Genomic DNA, 14736 nt, shown 5'->3' with positions numbered 1-14736 from the left:
AGCACGTCACAACTCCACGTTCAAGCCCGCATCCAACGGTCAGGCAGAAAGGGCAGTTCAAACCATCAAGCAAAGTTTGAAATGCTTATCGGAAGGTTTCCTACAGACCTGACTGTCCCGAGTCCTGCTCAGCTACCACACCAGACCCTACTCACTCACCTAGGTTCCCCCAACCAAGCTGCTCATGAAAGGGGCGCTCAAAACAAGGCTCTCTCTTGTCCACCCTGATCACGTCGAGGGCAGGTGGCATCAACAAAGCAGGTATCATGATTGCACAAACTTGTCACGCAACATTGAAGTCAATGACCCTGTATTTGTACTCAATTATGGACATGGTCCCAAATGGCTTGCTGGCACTGTCGTAGCCAAAGGAGGGAGTAGGGTATTTCAGGTCAAACTTGCCAATGGACTAACTTGCAGAAAGCATTTGGACCAAACCAAATTGTCACGAGCATCCCGCTGATGACACCATCAACTTCTGTCCTCTAAGATACATAGATGTGGCAACCGAAATCACGGTTGATCACGAAACTGAACTCACCATCCCAGCAAAGCACCAACGAACTCACCCACAGCCGCATGTGTACCGAGATGATTGACAAGGGACCGAAAAGACCCAGAAAGTCTCACCGTGTAAATAAGTTTACTATTGACTTTGGGAGGGAGTGATGTTATGTATGCAACCCCAGGCAACTTGTATAAAACCGCTACAAGAGGGCGTATCTGCTGGAGTCCAAAGGGATCCCAGCATCCCTTGTGAGCAATGTATATAAGCAGGCCTCCCACGCTATGCCAGCAATCTGGAGTTTGAATAAAGGAACAACTATAACACTTACTCATTGTCTACAGTACTCAGTTGCATCACTTTATTATGAACATAACAGAAATGACAATGTCTTTAATACGAGTCAGGTTGTAAGCCCTACGTCCTGTAATTCCAGCAGTGGCCAGAATGTGTATGGTGCTCTGACTGTTCTGAAATGTCAGACTGTAACCCTGTCCAGTGCAGTCAATGTAACAAAGACAGAGCACAGCTGGGCGCGTGGACCTAGTCCCAAAAACCTTTTATCTGGTTTACAGTCATTTGTTAGCCCGGAGTTATTCAATGATTTCCCCTGAGCAGCAAGACAGGGTCCAGAGAAATGTGTATAACACAACATCCATTTTACAAAAATGATAATGGAGGCTCATAAAACATAACATACCCCTTCTCGCCCGGAACTGTCAAAGGCCAGCTGGCATTTATATAGCGGCTTAACTCAACTACATGTCCCAACGTGCTTCACAAAGTGATCAACCAGCTGGCCTTTGACAGTGTCGGGCGAGAAGGCGTGCGACCGATCTTACATTATTTGTTGATTTATTCTCTGCCCAACAGTGTAGCTACCGTTAGGGTCCTATAGACAACACCCACCAATGAATTATTCCCCTTTTTATTTCTTATCTCCACCCCATCCTTATCTTCTAATCCATTATCATTTCTCACTACTGCACTGATCTCATCCGTTATTAACGCTGCTACCCCACCTCTTTTTCCTTTTTGTTGATGCGACCCAATTGTCAAATACTTCCGAATATTCAGTTCCCAGCCTTGGTCACCATGCAACCACGACTCCGTAATGGCTATCAGATCATAACCCATTTATATCTATTTGTGCTGTCAACTCATGTCATGTTAAGAATGCTGCGTGCATTCAGATAAAGAGCTTTTAATTTTGTCTTGTCACTATTTTTCCCGGCTTTGACCCCACTCTCTGATGCACTCAATTTTATACATTCTGCTCCTTCCTGTTGCACTCAATTTTAAACATTCTGCTCCTTCCTGTTGCACTCCAGTTATCATTAGCCCCATCGTTACCCTGCTTTATTGCCTTCTGCTGCCTCTGACTTTCGAAAATGTTCCCATCACCTGAAACCTCCTCCACCTATTTAATTTGAAGCTTTTTCTACAGCCCGAGTTAATCAATTCACCACTGGTCCCAGCCTGATTCAAGTGAAGCCCATCCCAACAAAACAACTTGTTCTCACCCATGAATCAATGCCCCATGAAATAAAAAGCAACTCCTCCCGCACCAATCTTTGAGCCACGCGTTCATCTCTCTGATCTCATGTGCCCTATGCACATTTGCTGATGGCTCAGGTAGTAACCCAGAGATTATTACGTTTGTGGTTCTATGTATTAAGATAGCGCCTAACAGCTCATACTCTCTCAGCAGAACCTCCTTTTTGCTTTAGCTATATCATTGCTACCTGCGTGGACCACGACAACGGGATCTTCCCCTCCACTCCAATTCCTCTCCAGCCCAGAGGAGATGTCCTTAAGCCTGGCACCAGGCAGGCAACAGAACCTTCGGGACTCACTCTCTCCGTTGCAGAGAACAGTATCTATCCCCCTAAATTTACTGCCCTCCACCACTAATATTCCTTTTTACTTTCACCACTTGAACGGCCCCTGTAGCACGGTGCTGTGGTCAATTTGCCCATTCGCCCTGCAGTCCCTGCCCTCGTCCACACGGAGCAAGTAAATTGAACGTGTCGGACAAGAGCCAGCGTGGAGGCTCCATCGCCCAACTCTCACTGACCACGGACCAACTTTTAATTATTTCACCTAAGGGGTATGACTGCCTCCTGGAACACAGTGGCCAGATAACTCTCCCACTCCCTGCTGTATCAGGGTCTGAAGCTCGGACTCCAGCTCTTCAACTCTGAACCTAACTGATGTCACTATAAACATTTAAGCAATGGAAGCTCTTACAGTTCAAGGGGCGAATTGTCTCCCAATGCCCAGCGCCCTCTCCATACTCGAAGGACATCAACACATTTCCCAGTACAACTCCTCCCCCACCCCCCCCCCCCGGGCTCCTGTTGTACAGTTATTGGAGAGTCAAAACAGCAGCTTATTGTGAAATGAATGTCATCCTCCATTCCATCAACAACCAGAGTGATCTGTCGAAGACCAGCCTTCATGTGTCCATCACTGAATCATCCCCGGGGGTACTTAACGTGACCTCAAGCGAATGAAACCTGTAAATCCCGATCGATCAGCTTCAGTCTGTGGCCTTGGTGTATTGTACCTGCCACAGTGGCAAGGAATACTTCATTTACACAGGCCCTCACTGTTTAATTAGTGTTTGTGCTAGATTACCATTGGAAGGGCATGTCAAACCATTCTTGGGGTTTTGTTTACCGAAACCATGAAAGGAGATTATGTATAAAAATGTCAATAATAGGACGAGTTTGAAATACGGAGACACCAGGGGAAGGGCCCAGGGTTAGAAACTCAGAAAATAGATGCAGGAGTAGGCCCTGCAGACCTTTGCACCTGCAGCACCATTCAATATCATGGCTGGTCATTCCCTCAGTACCCATTTCCTGCTTTCTCTCCATACCGCTTGGTCCCCTTAGCCATATCTAACTCCCCCTTGAATATATACACTGAGCTGACACCAACAATTCGCTGCAGCAGGGAAGTCCATAGATTAACAACTCAGTGAAGAAGTTTCTCCTTATCTCAGTCCTAAGTGGCCTAACCCTTATCCTAAGACTATGTCCCCTGGTTCTAGACTTCCACAAATCTGGTACATTCTTCCCACATCTAACACGTTTCTATGAGATCCCTCTCATCCTTCTAAACTCAAGTGAATAAATGGCCAGTTGGTCCAGTCTCATGACAGTTCAGCCATCTCTGGACTCAGTCCGGTGAACCTTTGGTGCACTCCAATAGCAAGAAGGGTCTTCCTCAGATTAGGAGACCAAAACTGAACACAATATTCCAGGTGAAGCCTTACCAAGGCCCTGTACAACTGCAGTAAGGCCACCGTGCTCCTCTATTCAAATCCCCTAGCTCTGAAGGCCAACATACCATTTGCCTTCTTCACTGCCTGCTGTACCTGTCTGCCTACTTTGTGATTGATGAACCATGACACCCAGCTCTCGTTGCCCCTCCCCTTTTCCTAATCTGCCACCATTCACATAATATTCTGCCTTCGTGTTTCTGATCCAAAAGTGGATAACCTCACATTTATCCACATTATACTCAGCTACCATGCATTTGCCCACTCACCTAACCGGTCCAAGTCACCCTGCAGCCTCTTACCGTCCTCCTCACAACGCCACCCCGTTTAGTGTCATCAGTAAACTTGGTGATATTAGTCAGTCAGTCAATTCCTTCATGTAAATCGTTAATGTATATTGTAAAGCTCTGGGGTCCCTGCACTGAGCCCTGCGGCCCTCCACTATTCACTGCCTGCCATTTTAAAAAGGACCTGTTTATCCCGACTCTGCTTCCTGTCTGCCGACCAGTTCTCGCTCCCTGTCACTACATTATCCCCATTATCTACATTTTGCACACCAATCTCGTGGGACCGTGTCAAAAGCCTTTTGAAAGTCCCAACAAACATCCACTGGTTCTCCCTTGTCCACTCTACTAGTTACACCCTCAAAATTCCAGAAGATTTGGCAAGTATGATTTCCCCTAAAAAAAAAATCCATGCTAACTTGGTCGGAGCTGGGCACTGCTTTCCAAATGCGCTGCTATATCATCTTTCGCCACTACTGATGTCAGGCTAACTGGTCTATAATTACCATTTTCTCTCTCTCCCTCCTTTAAAAAAAACTGTTCGAGTCAATAGACTGTTGGAAAATCATCAATGCATGCAGTATTTCTGGGGCCACGTCCTAAAGTACTCTGGGATGCAGACAAGCAGGCCCCGGGGATTTATCAGCCTTCAATCGCATCAATGTCTCTAACACAAATTCTCGCCCAATAAGGATCTCCTTCAGTTCCTCCTCACTAGACCCACTGTAGTTTTTGGTTCAGAGTTCAAGTGAGGAAGCCCTGGCAGCTGATTTACAATCTTTTGTATTTTACAACATTATACTTGTCCCCCACATTGTGACCAATGGAGCTGCTCACCACTCGCTGAAGATGCAATAAGTCACCATATCCCACCCGACACTGCCTGGGCTGCTGACCCATCATCCGGGACAATCCATGGTCCAGAAGAGTTTGCCAACTGTCCCAGTTTGGGGAGCTTGGATTGGAATTCTCAATCCGCATCATTCCTGTGGGTGCCAGTTATATTTACACAGAGGAGAGACACTGGGAATCTGGAGAGCTGCAGCTCTGCCCGGCTCCCGTCAAAGGGCAACAGCATCTGGGCTTCAACACACCCGACGTTCTGCCTCTTGCCTCCACCCCAAGGAGAGCCCACATCGTGCCTCCATGGTCTCATGGAAGCAGCAATGGCAGAGAGACGGACCCGGGACCCATCCCAAGGGACAGAGTTCAATGCAAGCGCGCCAGTCCTTCCCGCTCGATATGACAAACCCACACTTGCTTTGCCCTGAACTTGGCTGCTGGCGCGGAGGGGGGGGGGGGGGGGTGGATATACAAAAGAGGCACCAGCGATTGTTAAACCAGGTAACAAATTAATTCACTGGAAAGGGCAGTAAAATCCAGCCAGTATTTGAAAGATAACACGAGACCAGGGCTCACCAAAAACAGGAGTTTATTATCCAACAGACACATCTACAGTTCCATAGAGCTGCACTCGGAGCCTACCCTGCGGCGATGGTCCATTTTCCACATGGCGACAGTCCCAACCAACAGGGCCACGGAGAGCAGCGCTACCCCAACCGCTACTCCAGGAAGGACACGGGAGAGGGAATCAGCAGCAGTAACTGTGGGGTGAAGCCAGGGTTAGACGGGCACCAGTTACTGCATCACTGCACAGAGTTAGAGGGTCCTCCTTTACCTTTCTCTTCCTGGGAGATCCCCGCAGAGAGTCTCTGCTCATCCTCCAGGAAAATGATGGGTCCATCAGCAGTCACCAAGTCCCCAGGCCGGGAATCGGTGCTTCTTCGCCTCCCTAGGGATAAGGGAAAGAGACAAGACTTCAAGGTGGATGATTTACTGCTGAGCTGCCTGAAGCCCCCAATCAGGTGTTCAAACCGATGGCCGAATGCAAAAATCGTCGGGCACCAAAGAGACGAGATTAGACTGTAGTTAAATACAGTTCACTCCGTCAGACCAAGATTCACTCCCTATTCCCATAAAGACCCTTTTAAACCGAGCAACATTTGCAGTCGCTGACAGTATAATGGCCGGACTGATCTCCTGGGGAAGGAGATTAGATTTAAACACTAGGTTGACCAGCGATTACACTGGACATCCACACATTGCCCAGGTCTCCCCCACCACCAGATATCGGTTCAGTTCCCGCCCTGGAACTCTCGGATGCAGAATAAATGTTGCCGAACCCCAGGGGTGGATTCCATTCAGACCCAGGGCACGATGTGATCAGACCGGCTGAGCCAGGTAACTATTCTGCTGTAAACTAACTGGCGAATAGTTCAGATCCAGCAGATTGGCGACACTCCTCCTGTGCCCAGTGTCCAAATGTCCCTCACCCACGCCTCCCCATCAGGGCTCAGTTCCCAGTCAGATCCCAGGTACTTACTGGGGCCGCAGGGAGCCGTGCAGTTCTCTCGGGTGGATGGGTAGCAAACCTCAGCACTGCAGTGGAAGTAAACCTGGAAAGAGACAGGGCGGTCTGGTCAGTCCCACAGCTCCCAGTCAGGAGATTAATGCTTCTACATTCAAAGGGTCAACAGCGGTCTCCTCACTGTTAGCGAGAACCCGGGAACAAGTTCAACCAAGTGACCGAGAGAAACACGGAAGGAAGCTCACCTCCCCGGTCAGAGCCGGCCCGAAACTCGGTCCCAGAAAGCGAAAGTGCTGACTACAAACCGGTTATGGTGAGTTGGGAACCGCAAATGGGAAGCGCCATCTACCGGGAGGAAGAGGGTTTTGTAATTGTCGCCCACAAATGGGCACCTGGAACAGAGAAAGAGGGAGTTATATGGGGAGGGGGGCACCTGGAACAGAACGACAGGGTTATAGCGGTACATCAAACCAAACTCCTGAGGTTAGACTAGATAAAGAAACTAGAGTACAGTCCAAAGAACATTTAAACCAATTAACCAGGGTCTCAGATTTGTAATATTGCCCCGTTCGATCCTACGCAGTCCATGTCGCCCCCTCCCAATCCCGAGTCTGCCCCAAGCTCCCACACTCGCTGCCTTACCTGCTCACCAGGAGGTCCCATCGGAGCCCCGAATACTGTTCGGGGATGGGGGTCGCCCAGCAGGCATTGAGCACCAGCACAAGGGACGGATCGTTCCGGTTCAGGACACGAACCTCCACAAACACGGGGTCCCGGAGCACACTCAGGATCGGGTAGTCACTGGCCACGTACCAGCTCCGGTAGCCACCATCTGAAAAGAGAAAGATGAAGGACGGGCACTATTTGCAGAGAGCCTGAAGTTGGACACTAGCCATCAGCAGCACTCCCTACCTCTCGCTATTCTCAGCTCCAGAACCAGGATCCCGGCCTCAGTGGCAGGCAGTGGTGGAGAAAGGGTGTAAACTCGGGGCTTCACCTGCAGTTCCGACTCCTGGCTTCCCTTGTAACTGCACTGGACATGGAGCCTGCAAGAGAACGGACACGGCTGGAGAATTCAGCTCCTCACCTTCTCTCCCCGCTCAATGTGCTCCCATTCTCACCTGAAGGGGCTGTCCCGGGTCACCGATCGCAAAGCTCCATCCAAGATCTCAAACTGACCCAACACATCCGTTTCATACACGGCGTTCACCCCGTCCAGCTACAAGAGACAGAAGACCATCAGTACAGAGGGACAGGAGTAGGCCATGCAGCCCTTCCATAATGTTCCGCCTTCCAATTAGACCATGACTGACTAACTCCATCCTATTGCCTTGGTTCTCTAAGCCTTAACACCCTTTCCAAAGAAAATCTCAGTTCGGAAATTTAATGGCCCTAGCCTCAGCTATCACTGACAGTTCCAGATTCCCACCAAGCTTGTGACGTGCTTCCTGACATCACCCTGACCGGCCGTGCTCTATTTATTGATATGCCCCTTGTAGTGGCCTGTCCACTGGAGATAAACCTTTCCAGGCCTACACCATCAAAGCACCCCTTAATCTTCTATCCTGGAGAGAACACAAGCCGAGTCTATGGAACTTGTCCTCAATTTAACCCTTTTAGCTCCGCGATCATTCTGGTCAATCTGCACTGCATCGCCTCCAAGGCCGATATCTCCTTCCCGAGGTGTGGTGCCCCGAACTGATGCAGTCTAACTAGAACTTTATAGCTCCCATTATCCAACCACTTTGTATTCCAGACGCGGAGATATTGTGGGGCAGTTAAGTGTCGAGTGTCCCCAGATCGGGGGGCACTTGATCTAATGTCTATTTTGTTCCCCCCCCCCCCCCCCCAAGAATTGCTATCCCAAATCCCCACACAATTCCAAGCTGACCATTTATAAATTACTGATCGATCTATAGTCCCAAAAAATGGATGACCTCACTGCCCCACATTGTTTAAATCTCTGCCAGATGAGAGATCACTCACTTAATCTAGGCCCATCCCTTAGCAACCTCAGCCCCCATCTACACAACTCACTGCCACCTCACTTAGTGCTGACAGCAAACATGGATTATACAGCCCACTATTCTTTTATCCAAGTCATGAAATAGTGTAAAGCGGAGTCCCACCTCCCAGTATAGATCCCAAGAGAAATCCACGAGTCATATCTTAACACTTGAAGTACATCTCCAATATCATTTGTGATGTTTACCCGCTATCCAATTCCATAACCTTGTCAATAAATTGCCTTCAAGGCACTTGGTCAATTCTCTGGAACCTCAAACAACTTCTGCAGATACATAGATTCATAAACACGCCCTCATCACCCAGTGACGTCCTGAAACCAATGCAAATCGGTTAGATAGACGTGATTGGCCTTTCACTGACCGATCCGGAAACCATCAGTTCATATCCACCCAGATGCTCAGTCACTGCCCCGATATATTCCAGCAACTTCCCCACGACAGGCATTAGACCACGGATTATGGTTTCCAGATTCCACTTTCCCAACCTGAAGTTGATATTTTCAATGTGCTACTCCAAGGAGACAATTGCAGAAGAATTTTGCAAGTTCATAACTAAACTTCCAGCAATATCGTCACCCCTACATCTTTTAATACCAAGGGATGGAGACCATGTCCCAGAGACCTACATTTGTTCCGTTTCAGTATTCGACTGGTATTAAATCCAGCAAGCTCCTCATTGATTTATTATTTCAAGTATCTCTGGTACTGTATCCTCTTCCTCTACTGTGAAGACCGATTGCAAAGACATTGAGCAAGTCTGCCATTTCCTTATAATCTATCACATGTATTGCCTTTAAGGCCCACATTACCCTTTAGACACCGTCTCACCCGACTGACAGGCATTAGTGGGGCTTCCAGCCCACAATACCTACCCGCTGAGTAGTTCCACACTCAGTGACTGCGAACTGAAAGAGCACAGTGTCTGCAGAGGCCACGGTCGGACTGCACTCTGCTCCGTGTCCATCCTTCAGATGGACCGTGGTCAGGTTTACAGGAGGCAGCGTCAAATCCTTGGAGATGGCGATCAGGACCCGCCCATCCTTGGTACACACTGCAAGATGATCAATGACAGGCGGTTAGTTGCTGCACGGGGAGTGGCAAGGGAACCGTTACCGGGAGGGCGAGAAACTCCACCCAGGTCAGGACCACCGTCTTGTTTCCATCCCCTCCCATTCTCCATCTAATGGAAACCCGTTGACCAGCTCCAGCTCATCACTGGTCTGGTTGTGTTTAAGGGGCCAGGATCTCATCGATAGAAATCAATCAAAGCAAATGGTCAGAGGCAGCAGGAAGCTGGGTTCCTTCACACTGCCCTCCTATCCTGGACAACTACATAGGGCGGGATTTAATCATCGAATGGTTAGAGGTTCAGATACTGAGTCAGGGTCAAACTGCTGACCTCAGTATCTGATGTACCAGCTCCCAAATCCACCATCCCCCGAGTGGAGAGGGTCCCAGACCCACCCTCAGTTCTACTCCCGAAGTGGAAAGGTTTGAAACTCGACCTGATGTTTCAGGACAGGGGGAAAGAGTGGATACTGTCCAGGGAATCCCCGAGTGCAGCTGGATTGCGGGTGGTTCTGGAAAGCCCTGGCCCACGATACGGATGGCCCGAGAAAACACCCACCTGGCAGATTGTCCAGTGAATAGAAACACGGCGGCACATCCCGGCTCCCGGCATCAAAGCAGCAGCCTCTCCCCAAACACTCACTGCCTTCAATTCCCGGAAAGCCGCAGTCTTGGCGGAATTTGGGAGACAGCCAACATTTACCGGCGGGGAGAAGGAGAGAGGGCGGTTGCGATGAACAGATTGCCACAAATAACAAGCCCAGAACCCACAGCCCCTCCATTATAACAAGCGAACCCTCCCAGGTAAGTGAGGCTGTAGAGCCGACTCCCCCTTTTTATCCCAGCGCTGTTTAACCCGCAGTAAATGAATGTCCCAATCAGCCTGAGGCTCAGTCCGCGGCCCACGGGCTCCCGAACATCAACCCGCATTCCCACGGCTCACACGGAGATGGGACCTGTTTCTAATAAACCAATAAATGTGACCCTGGGTCGAGAGACAGTTCCACAATCGCCCAATGGAGAGCTCACTCCGCGAGGCCTTCCATGATCGGTGGGTTCAGAATTGTAATTTAATTTGTTTCGTTTCTTTTTAATTTGTTTTTGTCAAGTTACGGTGTTTATTGTTTGTGCCCCTTTAAAAACGGTGCAGATGTTTGAATTTAAATCGGCAATTACCGCCATTTAACGGCACAGCTCCTCAAGTTCCCTCTTATGGAGACAGCACTAATATAATTCAGACATCATGTCTCATTAACTAAAGAAACCTATAACTGTAAATGATAATAGTGTTGTTTGTGTCAATGAGACACTCGGTACCTTGCGGTGCAGAGAGAGGCTGCTTCCATCCCATGCACATTGGGGAACATTGATTCAGCACCACTCCTAACCCCTCTCAGTGACCCCATCTCCTGGGATCATCGAATGATATAGCACAGAAGGCCATTCGGACCATTGTGTCTGTGCCCTCTCTATGAACAAGCGATCAAATTAATCCCTATCCCGTGATATTTCCCCATAGCCCTGCAAGGTGCTCCTTTTCAAGTACATATGCAACTGTGATTTATAAATGTTTACCATAACTTCCTTGATTTCGTTCTCTATTCCATTAGTTATAAAGCGAAGTGTGCAGTTTGAATGTTTAACGGCCGGATTAACTTCAAAGATTTGTGTCCGTGAACTCACAGCTCTCTCTCTTCCTGCAGTCCCTTTAAATTTCTCCCATTTCCTTCACTTTTGCTCATTTTACTTCGAAAATGCATCACTGCAAACTATTCTGCATTAAATGTGATTTGCCATGTGTCTGCCCATTTCACTAGTCTGATTATCTACTCCTGATTTCTATTACTATCCTCCTCACTGTTTACTGCATTTCTGAGTTTGCTGCCATCTGCATACTTTGAAATGATGCCCAGTCTCCCTAAGGTCAGAGCATTGATATATATCTGGGGGACAGCACTGTATACCACCCTCCCGTCCGATAAATATCCGTTCACCGCTACTCTCTGCTGTTTGTCTGAGAGCCAATTCAGTTTCCATATTGTCCCTTTAATCCCGCAGTCAACTTATAACCTGAATGTGGTGAATAGTTATATTATCTAACTACCCCAGAGACCCATCTCCTGGGATGATTCCCATGTGATCCCTGTGGTGGACAGATCCCTGTTCAAACTCCTCCTGTTAAATGCTCTGAGAATCAGAGGGGTTCATCCTCAGTCAATAGGAAATGACAATGTCTTTAATACTCGCCAGCTTGTAAGCCCTGGGCCCTGGAATTCCAACAGTGGCCAGAATGTGTTTGGTGCTCTGACGGTTCTGAAATGTAAGACTGTAACCCTGTCCAGCGCGGTCACTGTAACACACACAGAGCACGGATGGGCCCCTGGGCCTAGTGCCAATAATCTTTTATATGGTTTACAGTCATTTGGTGCCCCGGAGATTCTCAATGATTTCCCCTGAGCAACAAGACAGGTTCCGGTGAAATACATATTACACAACATCCACGTTACAGTATCAACTTGTATTTATATCGCACTTATGTCCGAAAATGTCGCAAGGCGCTTCACAAAACTATCAAGTAGCTGGCCTTTGAGAGTGTCGGGCGAGAAAGCATTTGGAATATCTTGACGATGTTCGGTATTCCTGGGAAACTTGTGAAACTGATAGAAAGCGTCCAGCAGATGTCGCTGTTTGCGCTGGAGTGGAAGGACACAAATAGAATGGGTTAGACGAACAGTTGGGCTGAGATAAGGATGCACATTGTCACCTGATATATGTAATCCAGTACTGGAAGCTGTAATGATCCTTGCACTGAAACGTGATATTGGAGGATCACCTCAGGTGACGAGGTTTGAAACAATCTCAAGTTCGCTGACCATTGACTGGCTCATAGAAACATAGAAAATAGGTGCAAAAGCGAGCCATTCAGCCCTTCGATCCTGCACCATCATTGAATATGATCATGGCTGATCATTCAACCTCAGTACCCCATCCCATCCTTCTCTCCATACCCCCCGATTCCCTTTTGAATATATCTAACGAACTGGAATCAACAACTCTCTGTGGCAGAGAATTCCACGGTTTCACATTCCTCTGGGTGAAAAAGTTTCTCCTCATTTCGGTCGTATATGGCTTACCCCTTATCCTTAGACTGCGTCCCCGGTTCTGAACTTCCCCAACATTGGGAACATTCTTCCTGTATCTTACGTGTCCAGGCCCATTAGAATTTTGCACGTGAATATGAGATTCGCCTCTCATTCTACTAAATTCCAGTGAGTATAAGCCGAGTCGAGCCAGTCTTTCCTCATATGTCAGTCCTGCTATCCCGGGAATCAGTCTGGTGAACCTTCGCTGCACTCCCTCAATGGAAGGCATGTCCTTCCTCAGATTAGGAGACCAAAACTGCACACAATACTCAGGGTGTGGTCTCACCAAGGCCCTGTATAACGGCAGCAAGTCTTCCCTGCTACTATACTCAAACCCGCTCGCTATGAAGGCCAGCATGCCATTTGCTTTCTTTACTGCTTGCTGTACCTGCATACCTAACTTCAATGACTGATGTACCATGACACCCAGGTCTCGTTGCACCTCCCCATTTACTAATCTGTCACCACTCAGATAATCAGCTGCCTTCCTGTTTTTGCCACCGAAGTGGATAACCTCACATTTATCCACATTATATTGCATCTGCCATGCAGTTGCCCATTCACCTAACCTGTCCAAGTCCCCCTGCAGCCCCTTAGCATCTTCCTTACAGCTCGCAATGCCTCCCAGCTTAGTGTCATCTGCAAACTTGGAGATATTACATTAAATTCCTTCGTCTAAATCATTAATGAATATTGTAAATAGCTGCGGTCCCAGCACTGAACCCTGTGACACCCCACTAGTCACTGCCTGCCATTCTGAAAATGACCCATTTTTCCCACTCACTCTTGCTGTCTGCCAACCTTTTCTCTATGCACGTCAATACATTACCCCCAATACCATGTGCCTTAATTTTGCACAGTAATCTCTTGCGCGACCTTGGCAAAAGCCTTTTGAAATTCCAAATGCACCACATCTACTGGTTCTCCCTCATGCACTCTACCAGTGCATAAGGCTCACAAGCTTTGCTTGGACAGCAGAAAACTTCGATAAACAATTAACATAATAAAGATGAAAGTCATTTAATTTGGGGATTCTCAGGAAGATGTTGCGATTACAAGTATAGGGGATGCAGTTGAACAGGTGGAACAGTTTGTACACCTCGGTGGGTTAGTGTCAGTGACTGTGAGTTGTGAAGATGACAACAAAGAAGGATCACCTGCTGTTGGAATGTTTAAAGGGATATGGAAGGATAGCCATATTTAAATAAGTCGAGAGCTTATGAAGCAAAGTTATCCGCACATTATTATCGGGAGAAGAGTGCTGGGTCACGAGAAGTTTCCGGAATATAAAGAATGAAGAATGCTGCACACAGAGCGACATGGAACAAGAAGCTGAGGAAGACCAAGGAAGGGCTGGATAGACAATGTCAGGAGTGAGGTGTCACAGAAAGTGACACAGATGACTGATGCGCCAGGCGCGTGCAGAACCCTCAACAGTGAATTAACTCGGCCTCGTCCTCACTGCTGAGCTGGTGGACGGCGATTTATTAATTATAGTAAACTTGTAGAGTCCGGGCAAAGACAAAGACAACAAAGTTGAGGTTCTGTGCTTTAGTGACAGCTCCGAGTGAACTCTCATAAGCGTTAGAGCCATATGATGTCCCCTAGTTTCTCAATCATGGCCGCTGTGTGAGGAATGGGACAGATGTCAGCTTCTGTTATAGGACCGGAGATCTTGGAAACTGATTTAGAGCACTATGTCTTTCTTCTCAACTGGTATCGGTGGAGAGGCTGCGTGTAGGAAGGCCCAGATAAAGCCTGTTACAGAATACCTTGCGTTTCTCTATAGATTGTTGTGGTGTCAGCATTGAGTGATGATACAGTTGTATTTATTGTCTATCCCTAGTTGCCCTGAGACGGTGGGGGTGATGTGCCTTCTCCATGAACCACTGCAGTCCTTGTGGTGATGGTGTTGAAGTATTGTAGGTCAGCAGGAAATTCAAAGACATTGACTCAGGGACAAAGAGGGAACAGCTATATGTGTTTTATTCAGGGCTGTGTTTGACATGGAGGGAATGGTGTCCCAGGAACATTGCTGCACTTGTCCTTTCA

The sequence above is a fragment of the Pristiophorus japonicus genome, chromosome 5 (assembly GCF_044704955.1).
Source record: "Pristiophorus japonicus isolate sPriJap1 chromosome 5, sPriJap1.hap1, whole genome shotgun sequence".
Taxonomy (NCBI): Eukaryota; Metazoa; Chordata; class Chondrichthyes; family Pristiophoridae; genus Pristiophorus; species Pristiophorus japonicus.
The sequence above is the reverse complement of the archived record's forward strand: the minus strand, read 5'-3'. Positions refer to the sequence as shown.